Source organism: Gorilla gorilla, chromosome 20 (genome assembly GCF_029281585.2).
Source record: "Gorilla gorilla gorilla isolate KB3781 chromosome 20, NHGRI_mGorGor1-v2.1_pri, whole genome shotgun sequence".
NCBI lineage: Eukaryota > Metazoa > Chordata > Mammalia > Primates > Hominidae > Gorilla > Gorilla gorilla.
Window position 1 is genome coordinate 26542835 of NC_073244.2, and position 19562 is coordinate 26562396.

Sequence of the window (19562 nt, forward strand, 5' to 3'; positions counted from 1 at the left end):
CCCACCAGCCTCTGAGTTCCCTTGGTATTTATTGATCATTCTTGGGTGTTTCTCAGAGAGGGGGATGTGGCAGGGTCATAGGATAATAGTGGAGAGAAGGTCAGCAGATAAACACGTGAACAAAGGTCTCTGCATCATAGACAAGGTAAAGAATTAAGTGCTGTGCTTTAGATATGCATACACATAAACATCTCAATGCCTTACAGAACTGTATTGTTGCCCGCTTGTCCCACCTCCAGCCCTAAGGCTGTTTTCCCCTATCTCATTAGATGGAACATACAATCGGGTTTTATACTGAGACATTCCATTGCCCAGGGATGGGCAGGAGACAGATGCCTTCCTCTTGTCTCAACTGCAAAGAGGCCTTCCTCTTATACTAATCCTCCTCAGCACAGACCCTTTATGGGTGTAGGGCTGGGCTTCCCATGAGGCCATATTTCAGACTATCACATGGGGAGAAACCTTGGACAATACCTGGCTTTCCTAGGCAGAGGTCCCTGCGGCATTCCGCAGTGTTTGTGTCCCTGGGTACTTGAGATTAGGGAGTGGTGATGACTCTTAACGAGTCTACTGCCTTCAAGCATCTTTTTAACAAAGCACATCTTGCACCGCCCTTAATCCATTTAACCCTGAGTTGACACAGCACATGTTCCAGAGAGCACGGGTTTGGGGGTAAGGTTATAGATTAACAGCATCCCAAGGCAGAAGAATTTGTCTTAGTACAGAATAAAATGGAGTCTCCTATGTCTACTTTCTACACAGACACAGTAACAATCTGATCTCTCTTTCTTTTTCCCACACAATGGGAATAAAATATCAGCATAAAGTAATTTGAAAGCTGTATTACATCATTATTCACTTTTCAAAAAAATTTTTTTCAAGGAAATAAGTATACTTTCAATGTAATTACAATGCATCAAAAATCTCCTTTTAAAGTTATGTACAAATAATTTCTCTTACAGCTTTAGTTTTGGATTAGTAAATATTCAACACTGATTTAGTGTAATGTTTGAAGTGTCAGTGCTTTATTCTACTGTAAATTCTCTGATATTTACATAGAATCAATTTTGAATTAAATATTTTTTCATATTTACCGCATCTGCAAAAATATATATTAGTATAAACTCTCTGGTGTTTCCTAAGCTGTAGTTTTTGAAAAATAAGTGTTTTTAAATTCATTATAGTTGCATGACTCTTCTCCAGTATAAATTCCAATGTTGAACAAAGCTTAAACAACTGCTTCAGGGTTTTCCTGTAGTACAAAATGTGTGCAATAAGATCTGTGATACAAGTAAGGCACTACAACCCCCTTTATATTTGTAATGCTTGTCTTCACAATAAATATACCTCTTCACTTTAAAGGCTTATATTTTCTGAAAGATTTTTTGACAGTAATTGCACTTTTAATGCTTTTATTAACTATGAAATTTCTTCTGTTGAGTAAGACGTGAGTGGGCATTAATGGCTTTTCCATATTCTTTATATTTGTACAATTTTTCTCAAGGATAATAGCTTTCCTGTGAAATAAAGTATAAAAGCACTGATTAAAAGTTGTGCCACATTCTTCACGCTTGTAGGAGTTTTGCCAGTATGAATTATCTTACCTACAATAAGTGTGGCAACCATATAAAGGCTTTGTCACATTTTATACATTTCTATTGTTTCACACTAGTATATATACATATATATTTTATTTTTATGTGTAGAAAAGTTGGCCGGGTGGAGTGGCTCATGATTGTAATCCCTGTCTCAAAAAAGAAAAAAAAAGAAAAGTTGGAGGTGGTGGTAAAGGGACTGTCACATCTTTCAGGTTTGTAGAGTTCCTCTTCAGCATAAATTATCACCATGTCTCTTAAGAATTGAGGACTTGTGGCTGGGCATGGTGGCTCATGCCTGCAGTCCCAGCACTTTAGGAGGCTTAGGCGGGTGGATCACCTGAGGTCAGGAGTCTGAGACCAGCTGGCAAACATGGTGAAACCCTGTCTCTACTAAAAATACAAAAATTAACCAGTTGTGGTGGTGGGCACCTGTAATCCCAGCTAATCAGGAGGCTGAGGCAGGATAATGGCTTGAACCCAGGAGGCAGATGTTGCAGTGAGCTGACATCATGCCATTGCACTCCAGTCTGGGTGACAAGAGTAAAATTCATCTCAAAACAAAAACAAAACAAACAAACAAAAAAAAGAATTGAGAACTTGTTATAGGTTTTGCCACATTCTTCACACTTGTAGGGTTTCTGTCCAGTATAAATTATGTGTAATAAGGGTTGAGAACTTCCTTAAAAAGCTTTGTCACATTCTTTATATTTGTAGGGTTTATGTTCCATATAAATTCTCATATTTAGTCAGAGTCCAGGGCTGGTTAAAGGCTTTCCCACATTCAACATATTCATACGGTTTCTCTCCACTATGAATTATCTTATGCTTATTTAGGGTTGAGTTTCTCTCCAGTATGAATTATCTTATGTTCAGTTAGAGTTGAGAATGCAGTAAAGGCTTTGCCACATTCTTCACACTTGTGAAGGATTTCTCTCCAGTATGAGCTCTCTTATGTTTAGTAAGATTTGAGAAATGGTTAAGAGCTCTGCCACATTCCTCACATTTGTAGGGTTTCTCTCCAGTATGAATTATCTCATGTTTAGTAAGGGTTGAGGATGAAATAAAGGCTTTGCCACATTTATCACACTTGTATGGTTTCTCTCCAGTGTGAATTTTCTTATGTGTAGTAGGGGTTGAGGACTGGTTGAAAGCTTTGCCACATTCTACACTTTTGAAAGTTTTTTTTTCCATTGTATCTTATCTTATGTCTGTTTGTGTTTGAAAATTTATGAAAGACTTTCACATATTCATCACATTGAAATATTTCACTCTGGATAGTTGTTAAACATTGTTTAAGTCCATTATAAACTCTTTTGTGTAGCTTACACTCATCCACACTTTCACAACCTTTTTTTTTTTTTACCGTAAATTGTCATGTCTACATTTTTCATATCTTCTTGGTATCACTTTTTGGAAAGAATCTTTCATATTCTGCTCTGGCCAAAGGTCTTCAGCAAGATGAGAACACATAACTGAAAGAAACAATAAAAACACATTACTTCAGTTACTAGACTCAGAAATATATACTTTACAAATCTAACCTATAAAACTATACAAACTACATAAGAAAGATGACATAGCAAAATACCACAAGCTGTAATTTGTTCCTGGACATATAAATGTAACAAAAACATACTGACCAACATACATTTGTAAAAAATTTATAAATGAGTTAAGTGTGTGAAGGGTCCCAGGTGAGTATAATGCAAAGAGCCATGTAGAAGAAAAAGAAAACTCTGTTACTTATACACAACACAGCTCTTCCTTCTCTCCAGTATAACATTGTGCCTTTAAAGGTAAATTGCCAGCAGGGAACAATGGCTCATGCCTGTAATCCCAGCACTATGGGAGGTCAAGACAGGTGAATCATGAGGTCAAGTGTTCAAGGCCAGCCTGGCCAAGATGGTGAAACCGTGTCTCTACTAAAAATATGAAAAATTAGCCAGGTGTGGTAACAGGTACCTGTAATCCAGCTACTTGGGAGGCTGAGGCAGGAGAATTGCTTAAACTGTGGAGGTAGAGATTGTTGTTAGCCAAGATCACGCCACTGTACTCTAGCCTATGTAACAGAGTGAGACTCTGTCTCTCACACACACACAAATGTAAATTGCCAACTCCTGGTTTCTTTTTTAAAAAACAAGAAAAATATTGGCACATACATCTTTATTTCTGGCTTCTAGAGGCTTTTTTAGACACTGGTTAATGTCTCCCATGACATAAAATGCTGAGAGAAATGGTGATATATGTTGGAATGACAGTTTGAGTCTGCTGAGTCTAAAGGTAAGTATTAAGAAAGCAGAGAAACTGCAGTACCCCAAACAGGAAATGGGTGTAGCAAGTGATTACTGATTATTAAGAAGAAATATGAATAAGCCGATTTAACTAAACAATAAACATAGAATTTTAGATAAGACACATACTAAAAACAGGTTTGAGAAATTCCCAGAATCTCTAGCCATGACAATTGATTTCATACTATGTCAGGACAGAGCTATATTATAAAGATTTTAACAGGTAGCTTTTTGTTAATGTCAAATCTCAATCAATGACTACAGTGTATACAAAATATTAGGCAACATGGCCCCATCAAAAAAATTATAAAATAAATTGAATAATATTTAGGAAGTGAAATAGGAACACAGACAACTACTGAAGATCAGAAAAATGAGGATAACAACAAAAAATATTAAAATAGCAGGAAACAAAAATTGTGGATGTAAAAAATAACTGAAAATTTTCTTAAAAGAAAAAATGAGGTAAATATGAAGAAGCTGAACAAAGTAGGCTACACTCAAACATATATTTATAACAAACACATATATAAGCAAAATATTAAAAATCACAGATAAGAACAGAATATTGGGAGCTGCAAGATAAAGATGATAGTCATTTATAAGCATAGTCTCATGAGATAACCAGGGAATTTATCAAAAAATTTGTGCAGATCAGAAGGAAACTGTGATATTGTTATAATTTTTTTAAAAGAAGCTGTCAAGTGGGAATATACAATAAGAAAAATTGTACTACCAAATAAAAAGAAGTCCTTCCACAATAATCAAATCCTGAGAAAGTATATTGGCACTGCATATGCCCTACATGTCAAGGATGCTGAAAGGAGTTTCTTCCACAGAAAATAACATAATGCAAGAAAACAATACATAATCATATGAAAATACATAACTTTCTGGGAAAGATACACACATACATAAAAATGGAACTTCTTACTTAACATTATCATATTGGCACAGAAAACATATTTAATTATTCTCTAAACTTTAAAAGATAAAAGTATAGAAATTATAAATATCTGTTAATGAATATACAACATAAAAATATAATTAGTAAAATAAATTACAAAATTGAAGGCAGATGTCATAATGATGAATTTTTGTATGCAGCTGAAGTTAACTTTTTAACCACATTAAAATATATTGTCGGATCTTTTAAAGGTTTTAGGTAATTCCCCAAGGTACTATTAAGAAAATACCCGTATAGATACACAAAAGAAAATAAGAAAAAAACTGAAAGCCTGTCAATACAAAAATCAAAAAAACATAAAAAAGAGAAAATGAGACACAAAAATACAACAATCAAATACAACAATTAATAAAATAACAATGTTTTTCTCTTTCAGAAAACTATTTAAATATATATATAATTATCTTTCCAATCAAGAGACATACTTTCAATAAAAAGGTTTGTTAAAAAATTTTAAAAATCAAAATTTAACTTGTCTTTTTAAAAGAGTCAGTTGAGATCTAATGACGAGAAAAGACTGAAAGTTGCAAGACAAAAGTAGAAATTTCATTTAAATGTTAACAAAATGAGAGCAGAAGAGGTCAAAATAATATTACACAAGCTACATCTTAAGTCAAAAACTGTCATATTTTATAAAATCTACTTTAAGTAAAAACTTCAAAAACACAAAGAAGGACATTAAACAATATGTAGATTCATTCACTGGGAACCTATGACAAATTTGTTCATACATGTGTGTATTTGTGCGTGTGTGTCTCAAATTAGGGTTTCAAATATATAAAGCAAATACTTGCAAAATTGAATAAACATAGAGAGAACAACATAATTATAGTAGGATATTTCAATACCCCACTTTCTGTAATAATAATAATAAAAGAAGACAGAATATTAGTAAGGGAACAGAGGACTAGAAGGCAGTAAAAAACAATTATTTCTAATGAAGGTATAGAGAACACTCCTCAACAACATCAGGATACACAGCCTTCTCAGTAGCTCATACAACATTCTTCTTTATGGATCACCTGTTAGGCCAAAAACAAAGTTTTAACACATTTTTTGAAACTGAAATTGTACAGATTACTTTCTATGACAGAAAGGGAATTAGAATATAAAACAATAATATAAATAATTGATAAATTTACAAATATATTGGCCGGGCGCGGTGGCGCATGCCTGTAATCCCAGCACTTTGGGAGGCAGAGGCGGGCGGATCATGAGGTCAGGATGATCCAGACCATCCTGGCTAACACAGTGAAACCCCACCTCAACTAAAAATACAAAAAATTAGCCGGGCGTGGTGGTGGGCGCCTGTAGTCCCAGCTACTCGGGAGGCTGAGGCAGGAGAATGGCGTGAACCCGGGAGCGGAGCTTGCAGTGAGCCAAGATCGCGCCACTGCACTCCAGCCTGGGCGACAGAGCTAGACTCCGTCTCAAAAAAAAAAAAAAAAAAAAAAAAATTTACAAATATATAGAAACGATCCAACACACTCTTGAGCATGCACTTGTTCAAAAAACTGGTCTGGGTGCGGTGACTACGCCTGTAATCCTAGCACTTTGGGAGGCTGAGGCAGGTAAATTTAACTCCATCTCAAAACCAAACAATTAAAAAAGAAATAATTAATGTTGTGAAGATGTCCATACTGCTCAATTTAATCTACAGATTTAATGCAATCTTTTTCAAGTGTCTCATTGTATTTTTGAAGAAATAAAAACAGCAAATCCAAAAGTATATGGAATTTAAAGAGACAATAAAGCACCAACAATCTTCAAAAAAAGGAACAATGTTGGAGGCATTACCATTTCTGATTTCAAACACGTCAAAAAGGTACAGAATTAAAACAATTTGGTATGAGTATAAAGGTGAAAAGGTAGACTAATAAAACAGAATGCAACTCATATATTATATTAACTTTCACATAACTATTGTAGCATTGTTACTGAAATCCAGTAGGTAAAAGCAATGCAAATTTCTGTCACCAAATCATTCAGTAGATATAAAAATACTGGAATATCACTCAGATTTCAAAAAGCAGAAAATATTCTAACAACTATTAAGAGAATATTGATGAGAAATATTTGCTCATGCAAAATAAAATGAGCCAGCCACAAAAAGACAGAGATTGTATGAGATATACAAAGAAGTTATATTCTTAGAAACAGAAAACAAAGTGGTGTTTGAAAAGTGCCAGAAAATGAGAAGAATTGGTTGGTGTTTAATGAGCATTGAGATTTAGCTTTGCAAGATAAAAATATTCTACTGATATGTTGCATAACCATGTCAACATAATTAATATGACCAAACTGAATATTTAGAAGTATACATACACATTTTTTTTTTCTTTGGAGATGGAGTCTCACTCTGTCTCCCAGGCTGGAGTGCAGTGGCACAACTTTGGCTCACTGCAACCTCCACCTCCCAGGTTCAAGCAATTCCACTGCCTCACCCTCCTGAGTAGCTGAGATTATAGGCAAATGCCACAATGTTCAGCTATTTTTTTGCATTTTAGTAGAGATGGGGTTTCACCATGTTGGCCAGGATGGTCTCAATCTCTTCACCTCGTGATCCGCCCACCTCACCTCCCAAAGCTCTGGGATTACAGACATGAGCCACCACACCCAGTCTAGAAATATTTTATTGTAAATTTTGTTATGTGTTTTTGACCCATAGCACATTTCTTTATATGTTTCTCCCACACAAAAGTAATATAAATTCATAAATAAATAGATGTTGAAATTAGGAGAGTTTTTATGACTACTCACCTAGACAGGATTAAAACACTGTTACAGGCCAGGCATGGTGGCTCATGCCTATAATCACAGCACATTGGGAGGCTGAGGCAGGCAGATCACCTGAGGTCAGCAGTTGGAGACCAGCCTGACCAACATGGTAAAACCACATCTCTACTAAAAATACAGAATTAGCTGGGCGTGGTGGTACATGCCTGTAATCCCAGCTACTTGGGGGACTGAGGCAGGAGAATCACTTGAACCCAGGAGGTGGAGGTTGCAGTGAGCTGAGATCATGCCATTGTACTCCAGCCTGGGCAACAAGAGCAAAACTCCATTCCAAACAAAAATAAATAAATAAATAAATAAACTGTTACAACAAACCTACACAACAAATATACAAGTGACACAAAAATATGAAGATAATATTTATCCAGGCAAACAAACATAGAAATGCTTATATTGGCAATAGACATATGGCTTATTCATATTGAATTTTGCTCTACACTGTCTTAAATTGTACAGAGTTAAATATTGTCATATACAATTATAATATAAACTAAAAAATCAAAACACAATTAACTGCTGTGATGTGGTATACCCAAAAATATATAACACAAAAATATAAAATTGCAAAACAAAATTAAAACATGGAATATAAAACTTATTGGATACCATCAAGTAGATCAATATATTCATGAAACAAATCTCAGAATATAGGGAAAAAGTAATACAGAGGTTACATGAAGATAAAAAAAAGGTGAGAACTTCCCAAATTTTGATGTAACAACAACAAAAAATCTGACCAGTAATAATTCAAAATTGCTTTACTTCAAAAAGAAGATAATAAAGACTTTCCAAAATAGAAGGTGAGAGTATTCATCACCACTAGCACTGTACCACAAAATATAATACATGGGGCTGGGTGCACTGGCTCATGCCTGTAATCCTAGCACTTTGGGAGGCCAAGGTGGGTGGGTTGCCTGAGGTCAGGAGTTTGAGATCAGCCTGACCAACATGGTGAAACCCCATTTCTACTACAAATGCAAAAATTACCCAGGTGTGGTGGTGCACACCTGTAGTCCCAGCTACTCGGGAGGCTGAGGCAGGAGAATCGCTTGAACCCAGGAGGTGGGGGTTGCAGTGAGCCAAAATCATGCCATTGCACTCCAGCCTGGGTGACAGAGCGAGACTCAATCTCAAAAAAAAAAAAAAAAAAAAAAAAGAACGGGCGCAGTGGCTCAATCCTGTAATCCCAGCAGTTTGAGAGGCCAAGGCAGGTAGATCACCTGAGGTCAGGAGTTCAAGATCAGCATGGCCAACATGGTGAAACCGCATCTCTACTAAAACTACAAGAAAAAAATTAGCAGGGCATGGAGACACACACCTGTAAACCCAGCTACTCGGGAGGGAGGCTGAGGCAAGAGAATCGCTTGAGCCTGGGAGACAAAGGTGGCAGTGAGTCGAGATCATGCCACTGCAGTCCAACCTGGGCTACAAGAGAAAGATTCCATTCCAAAAAAAAAAAAAAGTAAAAAAAAGATACTACACGAGGCTCTGGCAGAGTGGTTCATGACTGTAATCGTACATCTTTAGGAGGCCAAAGCAGTCACATCACAGGAGACCAGAAATTCAAGATCAGCCTGAGCAAAATAATGCAATTCTACATATAAAAACACAGAAATGTTAAAATATGTCCATTTTGTTGAAACATAAAATGATGCTGGACAGCATCATAGAAACTTAAATAAATATAAAGCTATACATTAAATGTAAATATACGGACACATACAGAATTCTTTACTATCAAAATGATGGTACAGGCTGGGCATAGTGGTTCACGCCTGTAATCCCAGCACTTTGGAAGGCTGAGGTGGGCAGATCAATTGAGGTCAGGAGTTCCAGACCAGCCTGGCCAACATGGTGAAACCCCATCTATACTAAAAATACAAAAAATTAGCCTGGCGTGGTGACAGACACCTGTAATCCCAGGTACTCGGGAGGCTGAGGCAGAAGAATTGCTTGAACCCAGGAGGCAGAGATTGCAGTGAGCCAAGACCACACCACTACACTGCAGCCTGGGAAATGGAGTGAGACTCAGTCTGAAACAAAACAAAACAAAGCAAAAAACAAAATGATGGTACATAAAGCCTTTAAAGTTATTTCATAAAATATATAAAAAAAGTAAATCCGCATAAATCTGTTAATAGATACACATATAAACAAGGTGAGGTGTTCAAGACCAGCCTGGCCATGATGGTGAAACCCCATCTCTACTAAAAACAAAAAAAAAACTAGCTGGGCATGGTGGCAGGCGCTTATAATCTCAGCTACTCAGGAGGCTGAGGCAGAGAATTCCTTGACCCAGGGCGGTGGAGGTTGCAGTGAGCCTAAATGGCACCACTGCACTCCAGCCTGGGCAACAGAGGGAAACTGTGTCTCCAACAATAATAATGATAATAATAATAATTTCAATATTAATAACACATTGGGAGATATAGAGGCATAGTTTTTGTATTCAATTGAAGTTGTTATGAGATTAAAATATATTGTTTTGACTTTAAGATGTATGTAATCGGCCGGGCACAGTGGCTCATGCCTGTAATCCCAGCACTTTGGGAGGCCGAGGCGGGTGGATCACCTGAGGTAGGGAGTTCGAGACCAGCCTGACCAACATGGAGAAACCCCATCTCTACTAAAAATACAAAATTAGCCGGGCATGGTGGCGCATGCCTTGTAATCATAGCTACTCGGAAGGCTGAGGCAGGAGAATCACTTGAATCTGGGAGGCAGAGGTTGCGGTGAGCTGAGATCACGCCACTGCACTCCAGCCTGGGCAACAAGAGGAAAACTCCACCTCAAAAAAAAAAAAAAAGGTGTGTGTAATCTTCAGTTTTCAAGATAATTACAAAGATAATATTTATAGAAGGTATGCAAAATAAAATACAATCAAAGCATGCCAATAGAAAATTAAATAAAAATTAAGAAAGTAAAACAGGCTGGGTGTGGTGGCTCACACCTGTTATCCCAGCACTTTGGGAGGCTGAGGTGGGTGGATCACAAGGTCAAGAGATGGAGACCATCCTGGCTAACATGGTGAAACCCTGTCTCTACTAAAAATACAAAAATTAGCTGGGCTTAGTGGCACATGCCTGTAGTCCTAGCTACTCCGGAGGCTGAGGCAGAAGAATCACTTGAACCCGGGAGGCAGAGATTGCAGTGAGCCGAGATGACGCCACTGCACTCCAGCCTGGTGACAGAGCAAGACTCCGTCTCAAAAAAAAAAAAAAGAAATAAAGTAAAACAGAAAATGAGAAGAATATAACTACTAGAAACACATAAAACAATAACAATATAACTGGTAATAATAACTTCATTTCCATAATAAATTATTTTAAATATAAACTAATTAAACTACTTAATAAAATGAAATGTAGTCTTAGGACTTTGGAAGGCCGAGATGGGCTGATCACTTGAACTGAGGAGTTCACCACCAGCTTGGGCAACATGGGAAAACTCTGTCTCTACAAAAAAATACAAAAAAGCTAGCTGGGTGTAATGGCAAATACTTGTAAATCAGCTACTTGAGAGGCTGAAATGAGAGGATCATCTGACTTTGGGAGGTTCTGGCAGCAGTGAGCCCTGCAAATCAGCCTGGTTGACTGAATGAGACCCTATTGAAATACAAATGAGGCCTGGCGCGTTGGCTCATGCCTGTAATCCCAGCACTTTGAGAGGCTGAGGCAGGCAGATCATGAGGTCAGGAGTTCGAGACAAGCCTGGCCAATATGGTGAAACCCCCATCTCAACTAAAAACACAAAAATCAGCCAGGCATTGTGGCACGTGCCTGTAGTCCCAGGGACTTGGGAGGCTGTGGCAGAAGAATCGCTTGAACCCAGGAGGCAGAGGTTGCAGTGAGCTGAGATTGCACCACTGCACTCCAGCTTGGGTGACAGAGTGAGATTCCATCTCCAAAAAAAAAAAAAAACCTACACTGAAAAAACACACTAATATGAAACTTCAAAACAATAATAAGAGAAATGTTTACTCTCATAAAACCTGGTAGGCAACATTGATGTATCATTAAAAAAAAATTGTCAGGCTGGGTGCAGTGGCTCACACCTGTAATCTCAGCACTATGGGAGGCCGAGGCGGGTGGATCACCTATGGTCAGGAGTTTCAGAACAGCCTGGCCAATGTGGTGAAACCCTATCTCATATAAAAATATAAAAACTAGCTGGGCGTGATGACGTATGCCTGTAATTCCAGCTGCTTGGGAGGCTGAGGCATAAGAACTGCTTGAATCCAGGAGGTGGAGGTTGCGGTGAGCCAAGATTGCACTACTGCACTCCAGCCTGGGTGACAGGGTGTCACTCCATCTCAAAAAAATAATTAAAAAAAATTTGTCCTCTCCCTCTCCCTCTCCCTCTCCCCACGGTCTCCCTCTCCCGCTCTTTCCACGGTCTCCCTCTGATGCCGAACCGAAGCTGGACGGTACTGCTGCCATCTCAGCTCACTACAACCGCCCTGCCTGATTCTCCTGCCTCAGCCTGCCGAGTGCCTGCGATTGCAGGCGCGCGCCGCCACGCCTGACTGGTTTTCCTATTTTTTTGGTGGAGACGGGGTTTCGCTGTGTCGGCCGGGCTGGTCTCCAGCTCCTAACCGCGAGTGATCGGCCAGCCTCGGCCTCTGGAGGTGCCGGGATTGCAGATGGAGTCTCGTTCACTCGGTGCTCAATGGTGCCCAGGCTGGAGTGCAGTGGCGTGATCTCGGCCCGCTACAACCACCTCCCAGCCGCCTGCCTTGGCCTCCCAAAGTGCCGAGATTGCAGCCTCTGCCCGGTCGCCGCCCCGTCTGGGAAGTGAGGAGCGTCAGCCCACCGCCCAGCCTGCCGCCCTGTCCGGGAGGGAGGTGGGGGGTCAGCCCCCCGCCTGGCCAGCCGCCCCGTCCGGGAGGGAGGTGGGGGGGTCAGCCCCCCACCGGCCAGCTGCCCCGTCCGGGAGGGAGGTGGGGGTTCAGCCCCCCACCTGGCCAGCCGCCCCATCCCGGAGGTGAGGGGCGCCTCTGCCCGGCCGCCCCTACTGGGAAGTGAGGAGCCCCTCTGCCCGGCCACCACCCCGTCTGGGAGGTGTACCCAACAGCTCATTGAGAACGGGCCATGATGACAATGGCGGTTTTGTGGAATGGAAAGGGGGGAAAGGTGGGGAAAAGATTGAGAAGTCAGATGGTTGCCGTGTCTGTGTAGAAAGAGGTAGACATGGGAGACTTTTCATTTTGTTCTGTACTAAGAAAAATTCTTCTGCCTTGGGATCCTGTTGATCTGTGACCCTACCCCCAACCCTGTGCTCTCTGAAACATGTGCTGTGTCCACTCAGGGTTGAATGGATTAAGGGCGGTGCAAGATGTGCTTTGTTAAACAGATGCTTGAAGGCAGCATGCTCGTTAAGAGCCATCACCACTCCCTAATCTCAAGTACCCAGGGACACAAACACTGCTGAAGGCCGCAGGGTCCTCTGCCTAGGAAAACCAGAGAACTTTGTTCACTTGTTTATCTGCTGACCTTCCCTCCACTATTGTCCTGTAACCCTGCCAAATCCCCCTCTGCGAGAAACACCCAAGAATGATCAATAAAAAATAAAAAAAAATAAAAAAAAAAATTTTGTCTCAGTGACTGCAGTATTTAGCTGTTACTTTGTACTTATTAAATGCAGGTATTTTGAATCATTGGCATGCACTGTGTGGCAATAAAATTTGAGAGAATATGCAGTATAGTTATAAATAGAAGATTATAATGAGAAACTTTTAATAAAAAAGCATTTAAAAAACTAGAGTTACTTTTTATGTTTTAAATATACGTTATTCTTACACAAGATGAAACTGCTGAAATCTAACTTTAGAAGCAAAGAATAGCCTTACTTTTTTTTTTTTTTTTTTGAGACAGAGTCTTGCTCTGTTGCCCAGGCTGGAGTGCAGTGGCGCGATCTCGGCTCACTGCAACCTCCGCCTCCCGGGTTCAAACGATTCTTGTGCCTCACCCTTTTGAGTAGCTGGGATTACAGGCACCTGCCACCATGCCCAGCTAATTTTTTTGTATTTTTAGTAGAGATAGGGTTTCACCATGTTGGTCAGGCTGGTCTCGAACCCCTGACCTTGTGATCCACCCGCCTCGGCCTCCCAAAGTGCTGGGATTATTGGCATGAGCCACCGCACCCGACCTACATTGTTAAACATAGAAAAAAAAATATATATATATAGATATATATTTTGCAGAATAGGGTTAGACCCTCTGATGTGTAAAACATATATTAGGAAATAAACTATGTTAATATTTAGTTATAGGCTGAAGAAAGTAGATAAAAATCTTATAATTCCTTATTGCCTGCAGCAAACTTAAATTTTTAAGGAACTATTTTAGTAAATATGGAGTGCCTACAAATTATCTCATTTACTTCTGGCATACCATGCAAATTCTAGCATATTGTCTTAAATATCTGAATCTAAAATTACAGACAAATTTGAAATAGAAAACAGAAAGTAAAAATGTATAGGGAGAGTGACATCAGTAAGATGAAAAGATTAAAAGTCCCCTACATTCATATCCCCTTACAGCAAAAAAATGCCAGCCATCCCTGACAAAAATGCCTTTATGAGAAAACCAGGCATTATGGCTCACACCTGTAATGACAGCTACATGGTATACTAAGGTTGGAAAACTGCTTCAGGCCAGGGTTTCGAGACCAACCTGGGTTATGAAGCAAGACTCCATCTCCAAAATACGTGCCTGTAAGAGAGATTTGAGATCCATGGAGGGAGTTGTGAAATGCTGTTAAAGCTTAAGATTGAGAAGTGTTCTCTTCAGAAGGCAGGCCCTCATTCAGGTGGGAAAGTGCAGGGTCCCCGCCCTTGGCTACAGACCAGGATAGAGTTCACCCAACTTGGTCCCACTGAGAATTGTGAACTTACTCTGCAACTATCCCAAACTCCTCCCAGCCACACTCTGGGAGAGGTCCTGCATTCCAGAGACCTGGAGGAAGGCACCCATTTACAGTCACATAGGCAGACCTGCAGACATTGGCCTTTACTCTGGTTGCTGAAGCGGCTCAATGACTTAGTTTCAGTCACCTGAGCCACAGTTTATGGCCAGTTCTGCCTATATAGAAATGCACACAGTTACCTGAGGAAATGCTCTCTGGTACTCAGTGAAAGCCACATTCATCCACATCCTGATGTAAGGCCCACTATATGCAGAACCAACTGCAAAAACCTGCCCCAATGTCTGCCCTATGGAGCAAAGTCCTGAAGGATATTCTGTCTGTCCAAAAATAAAATGGGAATTACAACTACCCAAGTCCCTTACTAAGCCAACTAAAGGTGGACCCTGGTGCAAACCCAGCAGCCTTCTGACCAAGCTACAACCCTTCTTCACTACAAATTCAGAGGGCATCTCATCACCCTAAGGGCCCAATAAAAGGAAACGTTTACAATCTAAAATCAGTTTATGAAAATATGAAGAAGTGTTTACTCCATCAAATTCAGACACCAATACAAAACTATATTGTGTCCATTGTTGTTGATGCTTCTATTTTAATGTAGCACTGGAAGTATGTGGCAGAAGAATTAGTCAAAGAAATAAAAGAAACCATTGAAATTGAAAAATAAGAAAAAAGCTGCTGTTTGTGGATCATACAATCTTATATTTAAAAAAACATAAACAGTACATTGAAACCTATCTAAGCTAAAAAATACACTCAGTAAATTAGCACAGTGTAAAATTAACATACAAATATATGTATGGTTTCATCCACTTAAACTCTCTGATAAAATAAAGGAAGAAAAAAATCTTATTTACTATAGCATTAATTAATAAATTTCTGAGGAAAAAATTAACCAAGGAGGTAAAAAATCTTTACAATAAAAAAATGAAAAAATTAGAGAAGATCCAAATCAATTTTAAAATATTTTGTCTATGGCTTGAAAGAATAAATATTATTGCAGTGTCATATTATCCAAAGTAATCTACAGATTCAATATATTTTCTATCAAAATTGCTGTGGTAGTTTTTTTCACAGTAATGGAAATTACAATCCTAAAATTTACATGAAAGTAAAATAAACTTTGAATAGCCAAAGCAATCATGAGGAAAAAGAAAAAAGCAGGATATCATACTTATAATTTCAAACTATATTTCAAGGCTATATAGTAATAAAAACAGAATGGACTATGCAGAAAAATGAACAAAAAAATGCAACAGAAACTACTACTCTCGCACATTTCAGACCTGATGCAAAAAGATAACTTAAAACATAGTTTCAGTTTCTCAAAATTATACAGATATTTGTGTGTCTCCAAAATAATGGAAAAGCAGTCAGATTGTGCAGTCTCTTATACCCCATGAAGATGACTTTGGCTCTCACTGTGAACTTGAAGGAAGCTCACCGAACAAAATGTAGAATCCTTAGAGAATTTAAAAGCATAAGACAGAAGACACCCATTTGTGAGAGTAAAATATTTATATATATATGTATATATATCAGCATCCCAGGAACTATTTTCTTTGGAACACAGCTTCCCAAATCACATTTAAGACTGGCTTTCTCTTTGATCTTGGGACCTCTTATCTGTGTCATCTGTTGTATTCATTTTCACTGACACCTACCTGGGTGTTTGGCAATCATCTCACATCTCTTCATAGTCAAAGGTTTTTTTTTCCTTGCTCCAGACAGGTGATCAGGTCTTGCTTAGAGACAACAATACCTGTTTTATTAAAAATAAGAAACATAAATCTTGCTCGCATTCTCTAATTACAAGCTAGTAATGTGCTCAGCAGAGAGGATGTGATAAAATAGTCTAGTAAATTAATAGAAAAATACTAAGTTATAACAGAAATTTCTAAATATCGAGAAAATACTTTCAATTTGTAGGTTTCTTAATTTTATTATCTGGTACTCCTGAATCAAAAATTGGTGGTGGCAATTAGATTTTCAGGTGCGGCAACAATCAATATTTTATGCCACTAAATTTCTGGAATTGCCACTAATTTACAGTGAAGAATACAGCTCAACTCAGGAATGTGGAAAGTTAGGATTACGATGAAACATCTTGAAATTCTTATCTAAATGAACAAATTTTGAAGATTTTCTGGGAAAAGGGGATCTGAAACTCTTTTATGCAAAGAATAAATGACTAAAACACATTCTACAAAAAAGAGAAATAAAACCTTTAGGGTATATTATGAATTATGTACTCAAGTTATCCTCACCAAGGAAGATCAGGTTACTGTAGTTCTCTAACATCACATCCCTATATAAATTCCGCTGTGCAGTGTCCAGGCAATGCCACTCCTCCAGAGAGAATTCTATGGCCACGTCTCTAAATTGCAATGGTCCCTGAAACACACACACACACACACACACACACACACACACACACACACACATACATTTTTACCATGTGGCCGTGGGCGGAATTTTTAATTTGACTTAAGGTGTAATGACAAAGTAAAGAGAACTGGCTCTGACTTATGGGACTGACTAAAATTATCCAATAAAATAATTTTCAACACAGAAATATTCTCTAATGTATTCTCTAACTGAGAAAAAAGAGCAGCATAAGATCCACAACATCAGTTCTTATAATGATATTTTTCTAGATAATAAGTATAAAATTAAGGGTGTGATCAGAACATGTGTATATACATATATATTTTTTTTTTTGGAGGGGGATGGGGTCTCACTCTGTTGCTCAGGCTGGAGTGCACTGGCTCGATCTTGGCTCACTGCAACCTCCACCTCCCCCAGGTGCAAGAGATTCTTCTGCCTCAGCCTCCCTAGTAGCTAGGATTACAGGCATCTGCCACCATGACTGGCTAATTTTTGTATTTATAGTAGAGACGGGGTTTCACTATGTTAGCCAGGCTTGTCTTGAACTCCTGACATCATGATCTGTTGGGAACAGGATCCCCAAAATCTGGCCATAAACTGGCCATAAACAAAATCTCTGCAGCACTGTGACATGTTTGTGATGGCCATGATGCCCACGCTGGAAGGTTGTGGGTTTACTGGAATGAGGGCACCTGGTCCACCCAGGGCAGAAAACCGTGTAAAGGCGTTCTTAAACCACAAACAATAACATGAGTGATCTCTGCCTTAAGGACATGCTCCTGCTGCAGATAACTAGCCAGACTCATTCCTTTACTTCAGCCCGTCCCTTTATTTCCCATAAGGAATACTTTTAGTTAATCTATAATCTATAGAAACAATGCTTATCACTGGCTGGCTGTTAATAAATATATGGGTAAACCTCTGCTCCAGGCTCTCAGCTCTGAAGGCTGTTAGAACCCTGATTTCCCACTCTATACCTCTATATTTCTGTGTGTGTGTATTTAATTCCTCTAGCACCACTGGGTTAGGGTCTCCCCGACCGAGCTGGTCTTGGCAATGATCCACCTGCCTCAGCCTCCCAAAGTGCTGGGATTACAGGCATGAGCCACTGCACCCAGCCTCACGAACGTGTATATTTTTCAGTGCTATATTTTCTTCATATGGAATGAGTTGTAAATATTTTTCAGATGGAAAAGACATGTTGTGTTAGAAGGCACCTCTCAAATTTTAATACGTACAGTAAGTTGAAGACCTTGTTTTGCAGGTTTCTTTTTTCCAGAAGATCTTTAATAAAGTCTGATTTCTAAATTAATTAATTAATTTATTTATTTTGAGATGGTGTTTTGCTCTTGTTGCCCAGGCTGGTGTGCCACCACACCTGGCTAAGTTTTGTATTATTAGTAGAGATGGCATTTCACCATATTGGCTAGTCTGGTCTCAAGCTCCTGACCTCATGATCCACCTGTCCAGGCCCCCCACCAAACTGTTGGGATTCCAGGCATGAGCCACCATACCTGGCATTTTTAGGGAAATTTTATTAGAAAATAATTATGTACACTTAGCAAGGTAAAGGAAATACAAATTTTACAGCCGGGTATGGTGGCTTACACATGTATTCCCAGCACTTTGGGAGGCTGAGGCCAGCAGATCACGAGTTCAGTAGTTTGAGACAAGCCTGACCAACTTGGTGAAACACCATCTCTACTAAAAATACAAAAATTAGCTGGGCACAGTGGATGGCACCTCACCTGTAATCCCAGCTACTCAGGAAGCTGAAGCAGGATAATCACTTGAACCAGGGCAGCAGAGGTTTCAGTGAGCCGAGATCACACCACTGCACTCCAGTCTGGGTGACAGAGACTCCGTTTAAAAAAAAAAAAGAAATTATAATAACAATTCTTCTGTTCCTAAATGTGACTTCAGATGTAGAATCAGAAGTCACAAAAATATAAAGAAAGTGGCCTAAATAAAGCCCAAGGTGTTGGACACATCTATTTATTGTACCAACCATATGATGCATAATTCAATTATTTATCCAGTTGCTAGTGTAGACTAAAAGTTTCTGGATTGTAGAAACTATGACGCTTCATGTATTTTTTTAATGGCCATATGAAATTGAAGCAACTAGTTTATCTATTTCAGTCTCCAGATCTCCTTGTTTATTATCCAAGTACCAGGAAACTGGAGAAACTCTCATCTGGGTACCAACCAAAGACACCTCTTGTATGAGGGGATGAACAAACACAGATGACTCATTTCTCATACACTGAGACAGAAGCAGAATTAAACACTCTTGTCAGCCTGACACAATTCTGCGTTGTACATCCTCAAACGCCTCAAAGACACCTAGGTGATTTTGAGGGAATTCCCAGTGACCCTGGGCTGATAGTCCAATGATAAGCCACTCTGGAGAGACTCAGGCTGATTCTAAATAGAAAATGGAACTGCCTTGGTGGAACTCCAGAACCTGGATCATTTGTCCTTATTTGCTAGCTCTTGGATAAAAGAAAGAATAAAAATACTAATTTTTCAGGTAAAATACAAAAATCACATTTTACAGGCAAATATAGTTGTGGTCATGGCTCTGGATATTTTGTG

At 39.0% G+C, this 19562-nt stretch overlaps 1 pseudogene; it reads right to left on the reverse strand.

Moving 5' to 3' along the window:
* Nucleotides 1–2444: 2444 nt before the first annotated feature.
* On the reverse strand, nt 2445–18164 carry LOC115930175 (zinc finger protein 506-like; annotated as a pseudogene).
* Between the last annotated feature and the right edge of the window lie 1398 nt (nt 18165–19562).